General features: G+C 44.5%; 1 long non-coding RNA gene across 1 annotated transcript; it reads right to left on the reverse strand.

Annotated features, from left to right (window-relative positions):
- Positions 1 to 6,120: 6,120 nt before the first annotated feature.
- Positions 6,121 to 11,944, reverse strand: LOC137596036 (uncharacterized). Its single transcript, XR_011035503.1, has 3 exons — positions 11,756 to 11,944; positions 8,638 to 8,678; positions 6,121 to 6,285 (listed from the first exon to the last, which is right to left on the reverse strand). It is a non-coding gene; the product is annotated as an uncharacterized lncRNA (long non-coding RNA).
- Between the last annotated feature and the right edge of the window lie 5,968 nt (positions 11,945 to 17,912).

Here is a 17,912-nt window from a genome sequence, read left to right on the forward strand (position 1 = left end):
GATTCGTTTTGGTTTACCCAAGCACAAAACTACAGCTGGAATCTGACTGGCTCTGTTGTCTCTACCAGACTTTGTCTGAAGCACACGGCAGCCGTGAATTCCAATAACTCCAGAGGGCAATCCAGTGCCTGACAGAAGAAGATTGAGGTTGTTCTGCTTCTAGGCATGAATTTGAAACAACCATCCAATGTTTGGAAGAATCCGTCACTACAGCAGGTGGTGTGTCCCTCAAACATCTTCATCACTGAGTGACAGGACATACCCATCATCCCACACCGCCTGTAAACTCACAGATAGGGAAAGCAAGGGGGATTAGTTTATTAGATTGCATTATATTGTATTTAGATTGCTTCGTATTACACTGGATGCTCTTTTTGACCCTACAGTGGATTGGATTTTGACAAATAAAAGACAGTTGTCATAGGGAGGAAGAGGTCTGATATCGTTGAAAGCATAAATGGCACAAATTTACAGACTTTTTCTCCTGGAAGAAATCCGTGCAGTGTTTGCTTAAAGACTGGAAAGAAAAGACCTTGAGAGAAAAAATTCAGTCCTCAACTCTCACCTTACCTCGCCTTGCCAATCACAACTTGAGACGTGTGTGAATGTCAGATAGTCGATTTCAGAAAGTTATAGAAATGGTTGGGAAAGCCCACACTGATTTGAAATGAGAAATGTGTGGGGGTAGAGGTTTCCAAAGCTACATCCAAAAAGCAGTTTTCACTAAGCAAGCTGTCAGCTCAAGGGTGCGGATGGCGGGATGACGAGCGGGAACACAAGAAGCCTGGCTTCAACACAAAAGACTGGGGTTCCTGTCCCTTCCCATCCCATCACAGACGTGCACTTACCATTGGCCTCTTATTAACCCCCAACCACAATCTATTCCCTCACATCAACAAAGTCTTCTGGTTGCCCAACCAAACCATAGTTTATTTGCCAAAACCAAAGTTCTTCCCTAAACTATATATATGTTTCTGTGAGCTCAGAACAAACTCATTCATACACCAGGTCAGAAGAAGAAAAAAAAAAGTGGTTGTCATAGAGACAGATGGAAGATAGACTATTCTTTAAATGGGTGGGGAGGGGGAGACGTGCTTTTGGACGGTCTGTCCTCGGAGGTGCTCAGGCTGACGCACCGATTCATGCTTGCTTGCTTGAAAAGAAGAGAGAGAGACATTTATGAACCCGTCAGCCATATAACAAGTACTTTGGCTGAAACGTACCACATTTAGCCTCTGCAAATGCTGTGAAAAGTGTCAGCTTTCAGAACATTAGGTGTAATCTTGGCATGAGTTAGTCCAAAGGTGAAAGTAGGCGATGAAGTAAGGGTAAGGAAGGAAATAAAATCTGAAGTAAAAAGCCACAAAGTCTTTTTACTCATATTTTTTAAGCAATGAGGCAAATTTATTCATTCTTCATTCTCTGTGGTTGATTATAACACATCTAAACGGAAGGATCAAAATGTTCACGAGGAGCTGCTGACTCTCTCAGCAACTTTTTAACAAGGACAAATTAAATTTCCAAACAGATCATGTTTAAACGTCGAGCAGTAAAACATCAGAAGCGTGACTATGTGACAATTAAACTTTGTGATGAATAAATTTGTTAAACATCTCAAAACACAAAGTCCTCTTGCCTCAAGTGCTCAGTTTATTCTGTGTATCCAACATTTGGTATGAGTCTCCAAAAACTCCTTTGCAATTTTAGCAGAAGAGCCCACACTGTAATTTCAATATGCCACTGAATCATTTATGTGGGCAGACAAAAAGACACTGTGCCACGTATCGAGCCAGCGAGCTTGGTGAGCACGGCTACCCAGGAAAGGAGGAAATAAATCACTTTCTCAAAATCTGTCTTGCCCAGTTTTTGCTCTGTTTATTACACCTCAGAAAGATTCAGAAACTGAGGAGCGGTGATAAGATGCTGAGAGCAGGGCAAAAATGGGAGAATTGGCTGCTTAAAAGGCAGCGGGAGAGAATCATCCTCCTCTTACACTTTGGCTCTAATCCACACATAGAAGTGACTTATGATTAATCATCCCCTTGCAGAATTCACCATTAACATTCTCCCAATCGATATGGCCCCGCATGCCAGGAAAGACGACGCAGAGCTTATAAATAATATTTTAATGATCTAAGGAATTCTTAGGGCGATTGGATCTTGGAAGCCAAACAGGATAGGGAACGGTTCACACTAGGCAATACCTACTGATGTTAGCCCGCAGGCGGCTGTGAGCATGAGCAATTGTCCACTTAACAGAAGGTCAGCAATTCGATCCCTGCTCTGTGTCGAAGTGTACGAGACGTCAAACATCAGAAGTTATGAGCGTCGTTAGATGTGTTGCGAAGCCTTTTGAGTGGTCAGTCAGACTAGAAAGCAGCCATGCAAGCAAAGTCCAGCCTTTTGACTGCGAAATCCAATTTCTGTCCGTCTTTTATTCAGAGAGGCGTCTTCCTCCTTTGCCTCCCAATGACACCATTTATCCCGTCCTTAGTGATGCTTGCCCTTGATAGAGAAGAGTCATCTCTCTCATTTGTCGCCTCCCGGTTCCGCTACGTTGCCACGATTCGACCTACTTGACCTCCCACCTGTAGAAGATGCCTGTATATTGTTCTCTCCCTTTATCTCACCACATTTATCAAAATCAACACAGCCTCTTTTGCCTCTCTTTTCATAGATTTATTGCTTTTCCCCAGCCGTGCTGTCTGGCTTCAAAGAGCTCTGAGATGTTAAACAAATTTACTCTTTTAACAGCCACATAACAGCCCTCCAACTGCTCTCACTGTACTCTTGACATTGATGTTTGCATTTCAACAAAAGCTTTTATGGTTGGCCAATAAAAAGAGCAACAGTAGAAGAACCTCTCCAACAACTTATCGACAAGTGAAGTGAAGAAGCGCGCCAGCAATTCAACATGACAGCCCCTGAGGATAAAAAAAGTGGAATGAGTGGATCGTAAGGGGATTTTACTGGAGGAGTATAACTTCTGTGTTTCACTATATATAACTAATTATAATAAAAGCTTAACAGCTCATGAAGACTTCGCAGCTGGATGCCTCATCATGGTGCATTGACATTGGCACAGTGTTCTACCCCACACTATGGAATCCAGGCTCTCTGGTGTCTATGAGCTGCATGTTAAGGCTATGTGGGAGAACACATTGAGATGATGGTGAATTAATTTTTATTTGAGCTCATTTCATAAAACAGAGACAATTTTCTTGTGCCCAACCTATTTTTTTTCTTTAAGTCTAGACAGTTTACTGTATTTTGTCACCACCATAGTTTTCTTCATAAAATTAATTTCCAACTCTTGTTGGGTACTTTCTCTCCCTCACTCTCATGCACACGTTCTCTCGTTCTCAGACACGCACTCACAGCCTCAGAGCTACTTCATTTCCATGTCCATGGATGTCCTCAATGGCCGTCCTCTGTGCACGCTCCTATGTGTCTTTGCATATTTGCTTGTGTTTATGCATGCTTATTGTCCAGTGGTCAAGCCCCAGTCTGAGCCGTGTGGGATGTGTGGAAGCATCTCGGGGGAATTGGAAAAGAGGGGGAGGGCGGTTGAGGACACTGTTTCCTTCAGCGGTGGAATGTCTTCATGCGTGTTCCTGTTTGGAGAAGCTGCTCACAGCTCCCAGAAGTTGGCAGGAAACCACATACTGCTTACACTGGGGCTGATAAGGAGGAGGAGGCGAGAGGAGAAGCAGGAGAAGAAATAGGGTTGTGATGGAAAGGGAAGGCGGGAGGGAGGGAGAGAGGGAGGGAATGGTGCTTTAGCGAACCTTCAGGAAGGTAGATTATCCCACGAAATGCTGGCAGAGTTTCACCCTTTGTGCACGTCTGTGTGTGTGTGTGCGTGTGTGTGTGTGTGTGTGTGTGTGTGTGTGTGTGTGCGTGTGTGAGTGTGTGTGTGTGCGGAGCAGAGAATGAGGGTGTGGGACAAAAAGCAGCTCCTTCAGCTCTCTCAGCAGCAGAGTTTCAATGAATCCGGGGCAGGCTCCACAAAAGGCTGCAGAACAAAAGGCCTGCAAGCTGAGAATGTGCAGCGTAGAGGCACGGTCCAATCTCACGCTTTGTTAACTCTCAAATATAACACTGAAAAAAGAGTAAGACAATCATGCCTCACTTGTTAATTACCTGCCTGTTGATTGCAAATCTGGTAGCTCAACACTTTAGACTGCAGGGTCCATGCATGACTGCTGTTTCAGCCTCCTGCAGAATGGCCACGCGCTGCATTATTTGCTGAAGCTTGTTCTGCAAAAATTATTTTGGAGTCCGAATGAGCCTGTCACGAGGGCTTTATGCATAGGAAGCATTTTTGCTTTTCATTAGTAAAACCTTCTTTAATCAGTTTTATATGGATATAAAGTATTGTGAGCAAAACATTAATAAATACACACATTTTTAGTCTGGTTGTGCAATTTTGGCTCTCATCCAAAAGCTAGAAGGAGGAGCAGTCAGGAGGAAAATGGTTAAATATATACCTTTCAAAATTTTTTTAATGCAATTTCAATTATTATATGCCTCATAATACTGTTTACAAAACAAAAAAATCTTTTTTTTTCATATTTCCATGCCTGGACTTTTACTTCTTGACTCATTAGGGTGATACAATTTATCACACCGTTTATTGGAGTGTATGAAATGCGATAACGAACCACATCTTTATAATGGTATGGCACCGGATCAAAGGGTTGCCATGGGTCACTGCCATTTCTACCGCTTTTTAGAGTGGATGGACCAAGAGAAATGGCAAAGACACCGTTTATTTCACTTTTGGATCCTGCTTTTGTGAATGCATTAGTCCTTTCATTCCTACAGCTCAATAGAATCGGCTGTTCGTTACATGACCAACCACATTCTATGGTAATTCCCACAAGTGCACAAGCACAATCCAGGGGATTATAAATCAGAGGCACTTGGGAAAGACTTCAGCTGACTTCGATGTTTATGGTTTTCTTTGACTGGATCCAGCTGTTTGGAGCCACACAATGCTCTAAAGGGGGAGCAGTCAATTTGTTAGATTAGGGTATTGAGAGATGGTACGTCAGTCCATCCAGCAATCAATATGCTTTATTTCAATCCCTTCAAATCTCTACTCATGGGTTGAGGATGAATGAACTCTCCCCTGGTTCCAGTAGCTTTTATACAATATCTCCACTCTCCTGTTGAGTCTTGACCTCTTCTCTTTCCTCTCTGGCGGAGAATTGGACCAGCCGCACAAAACAACATTCTCCCCTCATTGGAAAGTGCAATGGGATATGTTCCACCTCTTCAAGTAGGGCAGCCAGATCGAGCAATCAGACAAGACATCCATCACCATATTGTGGGGTGGAGTAAATGACCTTGATGCAGTCTTCACGCTCATTTCTGGATACCCTTGGGCTCCATTATGAAGCGATTTAAACAGCAAGAGTGCAGCTGGCCTTCACATGTGATTCTTTCAATACTAGTCGTGATAAGTGTTAGATGTAGCACAGAGGAGAGTAATATGGAAGGAACCGGCGGAACGGGAGGACGAGATGGAAAGGGTGAGTCAGCAGGTGATGAAAGAAATGGAAGAAAATTAAGATGGAGTGAGAAGGCTCCGCGAGACGAAAAAAAAAAGAGAATATGGTTGAAAATGTGTGGTAAAGAAAGCAGCTATAAGGTGAATGTGAATGGAAAGGGGAATAGATTGGTTTTCAAGGACTTTTCCCAGGTCCTGGAACAGAGTCCCCTCTCAAAAACCATCAGTCTTCCAGGCAGAGTAGCCATAATATGAGGGTCGTTACAGACAGGAACACAAAAAAACCAACATCTTGATGGCGATCCATCACAGCAACATGAGCGAAGTGAATCATCTGTGAATGTAAAAGCCTGGTGTTCTCCGTCTCTTTTCCCTCCACTAGCCAGTCAATGATCGGCTAAGTAAACCCCCCCCCCCATTTCCTTCAACTCTCTCCTCCGCCTACAGCAAGAGAATAAAGTGAGCGCAGACGAACACTCACAAATGCAAATGGGTTCGCATAAACCGACAACACACATTTGAGTGGAAGACGTCAGGTTTGTTTTTGACGAGAGCAGGGACAAACTGACTCAACGAAAAATACAAAAGCAAAGCAACCCGCCAAGTGTTTGAACAATGGTTCCTTTTATTCCCACTTTTTTTTTTCTTTTCTTTTCTTTTTTTTTTTTCCTTCTAACTGTGTGTGTGTTCATCCTCCTTTTTCCGAGGAGGAGTGAGCCGCTTCAGCGCCGCATCACCCGTCCCCTGGGAGTCCATTTGAGAAACACCACCTGCAGGTTTGAATGGCATCATTAACAAAGGTCAGATGTGCTCCCCGTGAAATCACACACATGAATTTCTCATTGACTTGTTAATACACCTGATTTCCTTGCCAAGGGTGACAGTCTGCCCTTTGCTGGGGGGGAGGGGGGGCGAGGCGAGAGTGCCCCACGTGGGCGCCATTTGATTTAATTAAGAGACCGCTGGTAGATTCCCACTCGAGTTAAACAGGCATGTAAATAAAATCAACATCATTAATGAACCGAGTGGCAAAGCGAATCAATGTGGGATACTCTGAGCATTGAGTGGATCGTGTCACGTTTAGCCTCATCTGAGGCTACAAGTTCTCATCTGTCCTAAAGGAAATGAACAATTTGGGACCGTCAGTTCCTTTAATTTGGAGTAAAGCAAATTTGTTTTTTCTCATTCAGCTTTTTTTTTAACATAGTCTAAGATAAAACATCAGGTAGTATTGATATTTTTCCATTGTAGGGTTTCAGAAGAAGTAGAAGAAGTAGTCCATGCTTTTTGAGATATAGCCATCTTGTTACTAATTAAACTACTGTTAACTATGTTATTTTAACCTCCAAAAAATAAAATAGATGCAACCAAAATAACCAAAAAGGACCAGAGAACCCAATGCTACCTATTAACCTCAAAAAGTGAAAACTAGCAAAAGTAAGAATGAGTCTATAAAACCCCAAAATGGGTCAAAATACAACTAGTTGGAGAAAATATAAAGCAGGAAAACTTTTGCAAAAATCACCAGATATTGTCTTCTATGCCATGTACATGTATATATCAGTCACCCAGATCCTCCCTCTCCTCCATGTATCCACCCCCACCTGGTGACTAATTGCACTCAGGTGCTGCAGCAGGCAGAAAGAGAAGGGTGTGTGTGTGGTGGGGGGCGCAGAGGGAGACTTAGAATGTGAGAGGGGGGACATGGCCACAGGAAAAGGTGCGCGATGAAGTCATCGTCAAAATCATCAGGATTCAGCGATGGGTGACCGTGAGTCATCATGAGAATCCAGCCAAAAGCTACGGAGATATTCTTTCTCAGGACCCTGAGTGGTTGATTGACTGACAAACCAATAAACCCACATTGTCACATCATCTACTGAGCCTCGGCACGACTAAAAAAAAGAGCCAAGACCCAGGATTCCTACAGTGTCTACGCAGGAACCTACGTAGTTAATGCAGGGGAACCACAACAAGGAGCTATTCATGCACTCCTTATCGCCAAAGAGGTCAAATAAGCACTTCCAGCAACATCCTATATAGGCACCTCTCTAACGGCCCTGTGTATTGTGAAGGATTTGCGGTCATAACATTGTGAGAAGGGCTGTCTTGTGAGGAGAAACACACCATTAAGAGTCAAGCAGCTGTGTCAGATCAGACTTTTACACAGCCCACTGCTTTGTCATGTCGGAGACGGTCGAGGCTTGTCCTTGTCCACTGAAGCGAATGTTTGTAAAGTGGAAGCAGGCCCAAGGCAGGTTATGTGTGCCGCACTCATCCATGTAACTGGAACATATAAAATACTACACCACTTCCCCGCCTCGTGATGAGCGTTACACGCTGAGGTTGCGGTTCAGATGCAATCACGGTAACATGGTGGAATGAGCACAGATGCAACAGCGCCGAGCGTAATCGCTGACAAGTCTTCAAGCGATTGCCGTCACCGGGGAAGATAAAGTGCATAATAACAGGATGTCATACGCAAATAAGTGCAGGCGATCATTTGAGAGCAAACATTAATGCTGTACGGCAGGATTTTGAGCTGTCTTGGAAATGTACTCGCAGCTGGGCTCGGGGCATCTGGGAGTTGGGGTTTGGGTCAGGGTTAGAGTTCATTGGGGTCAGGATTATAATTCGTCTACTCAGGTTTCTTGGAGCGTAGGATCAGCTTTCCTGTAAACTGATCCACTCTATGCCAGACCAAATAAGAAAATTCCATATTCCAGCATTTTTAAATCTTGAAATGACCAGAGCAGGGGCAGAGTTGTACTCTGTAAGGCCGTGGACGTCATCGAGGCTAACATTTGCCCTCAGCCCTCGGAATAGTGATCCCATTGTTGCACGTGGTCATGCGGCATTGTCATGTGACTACATGGTTAGTCTTTCTCTGTTTTCGGCAATGTTGAGCAGCTTCACTGCCCCGAGGTCCAACACTTTGTTCCACATCAAGCCTCTGCAGCCCTTTGAAGGATTGCCATTAAATTTAGTACGGACACTCATGATCCTCAGATGAGTCTTACTGTCTCTGAAGATTTCTTTATCCGCTGTGCCTTCAGTGGAATTACCAGATTGTCAGCCACAGACATTGGTGCAGATTACCCAGAAGATGCAATTTTACTCACTTTGGTGCTACATCTTTTCTTGACATCATGGTTCGTTTCTTCTGCAATAGAATAGAGTGAAAATAATAAGGTTGATGCCTGTTATTATGCTGTTCTTCCTTGCCACCATCTCCATGTTTGTGCTCATGGAGGATTGTTGGGTCTCTGTAGAATAAAGAGTCGGTCTACAGCTGGTCTTTTTGTAAAGATTATTAAATGTTATCTTTCCCTGCTAGCCCTCCAGTATGGGTCTGAACAATGACTTATTGGGGTTGTGCTTGAATAGAACTGAGTAAGTCACTATGGAGATTTTGTACTTCCTGCTTTTATGTGTTGCTTTGTACACTTACGTTGATATGTCCAAATAGATGTGATATTGATGTACAAATAATCACCAATAAGCAGGACTTCCTGCTCCTCTCCCTATTGGTTCTTTTACCCAGGTAGCAAAATAAAGTCTTTACTGGTGAGAACTAATCTGACATGGAACATCCCCCGCTGAGTGTTGAACATTAGAGGAAGGGGAACTCTAGACAATCTCCAGCTCTGATTCTCCAGACATTTTAACACAGAATAACAGAACTGCAAAAAAAGACCCGTCTCTTCCCCATGTTTGTTCATGTGCACTAAATAAAACAATGGTGGTATAGCGCCAAGCTCTGCGGTCCATTTTAGCTAACACCAGCAAAAGAGGCAAGATGCATTACAAAGCATGTAATATGTCTTTCTCTAACTGTCGCATAATTATTTAATTCAATGCAAAGTCTTCTATATTCCTTATAAGTACCAGGACAGCACACTTAGCAACAGCATGAGATGAGGCTCAAAAAATCAAACAAGCCGTTGTTCTGAGTCGACGAATGTAATGGACCGAAATACAAACACGCATCCACAAGTAAATCAGGAAAAAAAAAAAACCCACACAGTGCTAAAGGGAAGAAAATTGAGAAAACTGTGCTGTAATCTACTCACTGTGGGATTTATGTCATAATATTTTCAAAACGAAGCCCCCACTATCTGATCTAAGGTCATAAAATACTAACAAGCATGAAGCTTGTGATGCCAAACAGATGAAACAATAGTTGACAAGTTGACAACAGCGCAGCGTTCTAGCCTGACTAAATTCTGAATAGACATCATCTCACAGTTACAACATGACAAGATGCTCTTTTCCTCTCCAAACTGGTGTCCAGAATCAAGATCTGTTCTCGATTAGAGTCTGTCACGATGCCTTCTGCCGCATTTGTGTTTCCTCCAACAGACTGGATGGTGTGAGACTGCCAAGCTGTACATTTTCAGAGATGAGACTGTTGGCGCCGGAATCTCTGCTTTATGTTGTTGTCCTTATCCCTCAGCACCCCCACCCCCCCTCCACCCTCCTCCATCTGAGATCCATCGACTTTTCCATGTATTCACAGCTAACCCCTTGAGAGAGATGGGTCTAGACTGGTGGTGATCTGGAAAACTGAATTATTTTTTAGATGCTTTAAAGTTATTCCCCCTTTGAAAAACATGTCTGTATTTTAAATTATGGAATTGCATATGAAACCTCAACGGAAATGCCAGACATAAATAACTGCTTAGATCTTTTCACAAATTCCTTAGATTGTCACCAAACTAACCCTCTACTCAGTTTGCAGACGTACCAGTGGTAAAATTCCTTTCTGTCTTTCGACAGACTAAGTGTGCTTGATGCTACTCTCGCTCGCTAAATTTGTCTATCAATGCAATCATAATGAATTCATTTACATTAGCGTTAAGTGGAGCGTTAACTCTGAATAAGCATTTAGGATGAGCTCCACTTGACCCCTGCAGGCAGAATGGCCCATTATCTCCCATTTCTGCGCCCTTTAACAAGATCCTGTTGTCGCCTGATAAGATTCATAAGAGGACATGAAGTGTGTCCTCATGTTACCCCCAGGCTGTGGAGGTGTGAGCATGTGTGCATGGTGTGTCGACACACTAATCCATGTGTGATGCTAACGTCCCACAGATGTGTGAAGCTGGAGTCTCGTAACTCACTCGCAGAGAGAACTCTAGCGTGGGTGGGCGGGCGCTTCATTGATCCTGGTGTTGCAGAGATTAGTGCACATTATGTTAAACACTCACAGTCGGGACATGCTAAAGGGGAACATGTACTTTTAACCTGAACACAGATCCTGCTGTCCCAACATTCTTCCTCTATGTGTCGACTGAGCTCACAGGAAGGGCTGGACTGCTGCAAAATATCCTGCCTTCTAGTGTAAAAGTCAACATCAGCATTATTTGCGTGCGAGAAATCTGGTATGTAACCAACGCACATTGCTGAAGTTCAGCCCCAAGCTTTGGAATGGTGCATGTAATGAAATACTTCAATGGCCATGTGATATGTGTGGCTGATATGAATGGCCTCCAACTTTTTCCTATTTAAATGTCCGTTCATACTTTGTTTTGAGACGGACATCGATACCCGATTCTGGAAATGTCATTTGGAAACAGGTGGGAGTAAAGTCTGAGTCTCGAGACTCATAAAGAAAAGCAATGTTTTATAATAGGATATAACACTGTCATGGATGTTGAATGGCAATGGGTGCTACGCTGAAGCATGAGGTATCTTGAGTCTGTGTATATCTCAGGTTTCAGGATGATTCAAGCAAACTATTTTGTGCAAAGTCCATTACTTTGGAGAGGCTAGACGGAGAAAGAGCATAAAAGCACACAATCAGTGGAAGTAGAAGTAATTATCAGATTACATCTGAAACAGCTGAATCATGAATCTTTAATCACATCTGCAGACCTGGCAAATCACTGACAGCTGAAGCGTGGTAGTCAGATGATCGGACACAGACTCTTGATTCCGACGTATCAAAGGTGGGGATACTTATCAGTCTGTATGAGGCGTTCCTGACCTATGTCCTACCTCATCGCTTTCGTACTTTGTGCATAATTAGGTGAAAATATATGCAATATTTTGGAACTGCATCTAAATTTCAGAGGTTCTCTTTTTGCCCATGCTCTAACTTTCCACCAGGTGTCAAGAAAATATGCCAAGTAGTTTTGCCAAAGTCCTGCTGTCAACCCAACAAAACCAACCTCTGGACGCTTGTTAAAACAGAACCTCCTTGGTGCTAAAAATATCAGACTGAATTGTGTCACACACCTTCCGAGAGATCAAAGTCTCTGCTCAGCTCGCTGGGATTTCAGTTCCTCCGTCGTCACGTGCCATTTGGACCAGCTAAAGGTCAGTTACAGCAGAGGCTCTGCCAGGGGTTCAAAGGTCGACAGCCTACTCGTGTACAAGTAAACGGATCTGCCCACCGAGTGCAGAGCCGGTCATCTGATAGCTCCCCTTTCCCTTTAAACGTGAAATCGCTCAGCTCCCAGCGTGGTTAGAGATTTTATTTCCCATTATCAGTTCCTACCCAACACCACTCCCACTGCTTTACACAACACTCACAACCAACATGTGTGTTCTGTTGCTCCGATGTCAGGAAAATTCATTCAGCCGCCTGCCATATCTCAGGTCCATCTCGCTGTAAACTTAAAGATGCTTCATCTCAGTCATTTTACCTCTTGTTATCGTGCTTGATGGAATGCTTCATTAGTGGAAAATCTGATTTAATAAGAAGCATTAAAAACCTCTCCAAGAAAGTCGAATGAAAGTGCGCGCTGTGAGTAGTAGGAGTGCTTTACTGCCGGTGGTTTTTCCTCTCTCCTCCCGCTGTGGTTCCATTTTTTAGCTCCTCTGCTGATGCTGTGTGTCAGCTGGGAGGCACGGCGCTCCGCCACGCAGACGTAATCTACACCTCTCAGTGCCAGAGAACAGCGATTGTATCTCAGCGGGCCGCCAATCTGATATGACGACGGGATCAGAATAGCGACACATGGCGGGTATCTGCTTTCATGAAACACATCCGGGAGGGGGTTGAGAAAGAGGAATATGGTCGGGGATCAACTCGTGATGTCCGTGGCGGTGAGAAAGAGTGGATTGAAATGCTTGCACGGCTGAGCGGGATATATGGAGCTCAGCTGACACGAAAGATCTGGAAATAGAGTGAATTTTATCAGGGTGGGGATAAAGAAAGAAGTAAGTGGATAAGGTGTGTGAAAGACTCCCAGAAGTCCTTTTTACACCCAGATTTTGGCGTATCACTGCAACGGAGAACCGTCTCCAGGGCAAAGACCACTCCAAAGAGGTGCGACACACAACACAGTCGGGTCTGCTTCCTGTGTGGCATTTTATATACGCATCAAAATATCACAACAACAATAAGAGAAAACGTTTTGATTTGACATGACAGATGATCCTGACCGCTGCTGCAAGAGGATTTTTCCTGACTTTGTCCTTCTTTGAGTTAAATGCTAAGTGATGCTAGAAGCTTTCTAAATTGTCCTTTTCGTGGGTCACGCATACAACACATCAGAATGTCAGATCCTTTGCTCGATTGCACCACCTCGCCGGTTTGTTGCGCCTAATCTTAAAATCGATTTGCTGACTGGGACATCACATAAAGACGGGGCGAACAAACTGCTCTGGAGGTTGACTTCAGACGTTACACTTCTGACAAACCTCTGATCTGAGATGAAAGCGTGCGAAATGATTGTTCAGTTGACGACACCTCGACACCACCGGCTTGCTGAAACCAACCAAGAGAGCTGTGGCCAGTTTAGTTTGATTTTCCTGCTCCACTGCTGTGTTTCAGCAGGCAGCAGCTGCCGCGGCTCAGGAGGTAGTGCAATCATCCACTTAACGGAAGTGCGGTGATTCGATCCCCCAGCTCCTGCAAGCCCACTTGTCAAAGCGCGAGTAGGAACAAGATACCAAAAACTCCCAATTGCAATTTGCCGTAATGGCTGCCAACTGCTCCTCGGGGATGGGTCAAATGCAGAGAAAGACTTTTCCCCCTTGCGGGATAAACAAAGTATATCAAAAAACAAAGAAAATGAAAGAGCCACGCAGGGTCGATAAAAGTTAAACAGGACAGGCAGATGTGCACCGATCAGTGTAACCTTGTCGGCTTTTTGTGCAAAAACAGTTCTGACTAGTCAAAGTCAAGGACTCCAGAGGACCTCTGAAGGTGTGATGGGGTATCTTACACCAACTCCAACAACCTGAGACGCTCTGCGTTAATGTTTTCAATCATTTCTGGCACGCTAGCTGTTTGATAGAACACTGGTGCGTCAATGAGCCTTGGGGTCCCAGTTCGCGGGTCGTGAAGGTCTGACTGGGAATGTCCGTCACGGCCAGGCAGTTTTCGGAAAAGCGATCCAGACGTCTGGCCATCACGATGTTATTCATCTACATTTTATTAAAAAATGTTATTCACCTCCTGTCAGAGGATATAACATCGTGGCTCATCGATGTGTGTGGCAGATGCAGTCAAGGAAAGAGAGCACCACAAAAGCAACAGTATTGGTTTATTGTCTCCAACTCCCCTCATACTCGGAGGTTCCCTCCAGCACAGTCTCTCGCTGAAATATTAATAGTGTTTGACAGCTGTTTTAGCTGTGAAAACAAACACAAGATTGGAGCTTCTCTGGAAAGCGCAGAGATATACACTGAAGCATGGACTGGCTCAGATAAGGAACAACTGTTGTGGACAAAATGAAAACATGCTCGGGACGGAACAATGTGGAAGAAGCCTAATTAGAAATGAGCTGTTGTTCCGCTGGTGTGAAATTTTTTTTTTTTTTTGACAAAGATGTGTCGGATCTCGTCTGTCGTTTTCCTCGTGTACAGTTTAAAAATGTACATCGGATCAGAGTTTGAAGGAGTCAAACCTGGTGAAGGGTATTCCAGGTGGGTATCCTCTACCTTAAGTCAATGCACTTAACAAGATGCTTCGAAGGGCGAGAGAGCTTCCTCGCTAAACGCTCGCGCAGCTTTAGCCTGGCAGAGGCAATTTGCAGCATTAAGCTGCCTGATAGCACATGTCCACCGAGAGTTAGGGAGTAATTTAACGGACATTGCTTACACCAATTAGAGTGAATCATCCAGGCAACGCTGCAGACAAGTGGATGCCGACGCTGTCAACATACGCTTCACCACACAGCTGAAAGGGGGGGTGTTTCACTGATTCTTTTTTTGATTAAGAGCATGAAAATAGCCACTTTAGATAACCCCCCCCCGTCAGCGCTGTCTAGCCTGAGACGCTCCGACACATCCCATGCATTGATGCTCCTCATTACCATACGGCAGTCGTTCCAAGAGGATCCACGACAAAGGCCGGGGGGGAATGAGCTGAAGGGACCGACCACCTGGCTCCCCCCCCCCCCCCCCCGCAATCGCCTTTGCTGCTCCTTGTCTCTCTTCGTTTGCCAAGTCCTGAGCGACACGACGCAGCCCGGCGGCCACAAAAAGAGGAGAGCGCGAGACGCTACCAGGCGACACAGCTGCAGGACAAAGACGGTGCACTAAAAAAAAGGATTTCTACTCGGGCAGGCCAGTGGAGGGGTCAGGCCCTGGAGAGCGTCTGATTCATTTCTACTTGAGGGCTATTAATCTTTTCAAGCACCAGAATCACTTTGCCTCTCAGGAAAAGGGAAAGGAGATTGAGTTTTCTATTACAATCAACCACAGGCGGTGTGTCAAGGAGAAGGGGCCGGTTGGCGACGGCATCCTTAGGGCCGCCTTTTCCCATTTAAAACAAATACAAAGGGCCAGAACGCACTGAGGCATCCGGGAGATAATTTTTAGCTTTCTGTTAAAGGCAAGCATCCCCGTAATTGCTCTGTTGTCGAGCTTATTTATTTTAAATGGCCTAATGATTCGCTTAATCTTCACAGACGTACAACCTGAACGATTTCAGCACACATGGGATCGAAAGTTTTCGAGCCGCTGTTGAGCTACGCCGCGTTGTTGCCTCGTCGGAAGAATAAAACGAGCAGTGAACCTCGATAAAGACTTTGCAAGAAACTTTTATTTGCTTCCTTTTCTTGGGTAGCAGCTCATTAAATATGACACCACAGGCAGGAGACAGCGCCGCATACGGAAAATACGGAAACCGGAAGCGTGACCCAGTGATGTCACCACAGGAGCTAAACAACGCTACGTCTTGTTTTTGAGTGTAAACGATGCTTTTTCAGGATGTGTAAATGTTCTCACATAAAAAAAGTAAACTTTTGTCGCGGTTTACACGTTTACACGACCACAGCATTTTTGGGGGGCCTGAAAAATGCAGATTTTTTGACAGCGGGGTACAGAAAGTAATCTTTTTAATGCAGCGGTTACTGTCGCCGTGCCAACTGTCAAAACGCAATTTAGTCTACGAGCCGTGTGCGTCCAGAACATCTGGTAATATTCTGTGGTGTTGATTATGAAGGGTCACACTGCTAACTTACCGTCCTGGCATGCGTATATGATGGTGTTTTCAACCAATTCGTTTTTACATCATCGTACGAACGCAGAACTTTTTAAAATGCATAAGAAAAAAAAAACTTTTCTGCGATGAACAAAAACAGATGAATTTAGGGGACTGAAAGAAGTTGAAAGATTTCTTCTCAACATTATTTTGTCGAGGTGTCATTTAAGTCTAGACGGAGCACTTCGTTTCTTTCTCTGTCTTTTTTTTTTTTTTTTTTTGCTTTGTGCAACTTCTAAAACGATGTAGAAAGACATTTAAATGCCAGATAGAGAATGTTCAACCTTCAGCTACTGATTTTCTATTTTATTTTTTTTAATATATTCCAGGAACTTCAGGAAAGTATTTCAGGAGTTTGACTTTAAAAAAAAAGACAATTCCAGCCTTTGCTAGACTCACGGCGTTAATTGTCTATTGCTAATGGGTTAATTACCACAGTGGTCCACATGAGTCTTTAACACATTACTCCACTTTCTTAGAAGCACGAGGGTCAAAGGGCAAGACTTACGACTCAAGTAAGGGTCTGATATATCAAATCTGAGTCAAAATAGAGCAACGACATCACATTAATTACTGCTTGTATAATTTATCAGCTCCCTTCATTAAAGCAGTCTCTTGAAAAATGTCCTATCGGCAAAGGGGATTAATTGCAGAAGAACCTACTGGAGTGGGGGGCTCGCCTGTGCACCCCCCCCGCCCCCGCCCCCAGCCAGGCTTCGAGACGTCTGCGCTAATGGAGGAATATGGAGGCCACTTTAAAATGAAAAACGGCCGCAGATCCCAGTGTCACTTAATCAATGTGAAACCCCCAGTGGGTGGGGAGAACACACTGCCTGTGGGGGGTGGGGGGGTGGGGTGGGGCACGCATAGCCCTTGTCTCGTGTCTCCATGAAAGAGAAAGAGAGGATGGTGGTGTGGGTGGGTGGGTGGGGGTATAAATGGGCTGACTTTCACAGTATAACTCATCTCAGTCTCAGAAATGATGGTGCCTTGCTCCCGATGGGGGTGTCGCAGTGAGATTGTCTCTTCTTGGGAGGTGCTTCACACCATCTGTCTTTGTAACACAACACTGCAGACGCCGCCTAGCTAAGGAGCTATCATCGCTGGCGGCTCCCAGGGTCCCCCTTCATCCATGCAGAATGAGATTCACCTTGAAGAAAAAAAAAAAAAGCCCCCCCAGGCGACGCCGCGGTCTCTCTTGATCCGTCGCTCCCCCTCCGTCATCCGTGACCTTTGAGGATCACAAAAAAAACGCTAACAAATTCGGCTAATTTGTGTAATTTCTGTATCTCATCTTTCTCCCCCCTACCCCCCCCCCACAAGAAGAGTCATCAATCCTCACTGAGGGGGACACAAATTAAAACGTATTACATAGGTAGGGGAGGTTGCAGCTCCACAACAGTGTGTCGGTTTGTCTCCGCCGCCTAGGGGCCCCTGGGTGCTCTTATCTCTCCACCAAACAGCCCCCCCACCCCCAAACCGCCACAGCCCCGCTCACAGCCCTTCATCTATCTGCCTGACATGTGCTTCCTTGTTTGTTTTCTCTCGCCCGCGAGACACGGCCGATGATATTGAGCTGTGTTGACGGCGCTCCTCCATTCATGCCAGATGAATCAATCATTCCCGCTGCAGCTCTGTTCGGTGCCGGCTGGAGTCTTTTCCACCTCAATCAATGCTGTTTAGGAAGGGATTTTTTTTTTTATTTTGGAAAGAAATAAGTCTCGAAAAAGTAGTTCTGTCCCGGAACGACCTTCCTGTTTTGTTTTAAGTCGTGTACAAACAGAATCCGTTCGTATAAATATGGAATTTTGTAGAAGTTCTACATCGTTAACGGATATAAGTGAGTGAGAAATGCAATTCTCCTCCAAAAACATTTGTTAAATAGATAAATATGAACTTGAATAATTCATATCAAGCCACACTTTACATGTTCAGAGATTAAAGGTCTATTTGTCG

Source organism: Antennarius striatus, chromosome 5 (assembly GCF_040054535.1).
Source record: "Antennarius striatus isolate MH-2024 chromosome 5, ASM4005453v1, whole genome shotgun sequence".
NCBI lineage: Eukaryota > Metazoa > Chordata > Actinopteri > Lophiiformes > Antennariidae > Antennarius > Antennarius striatus.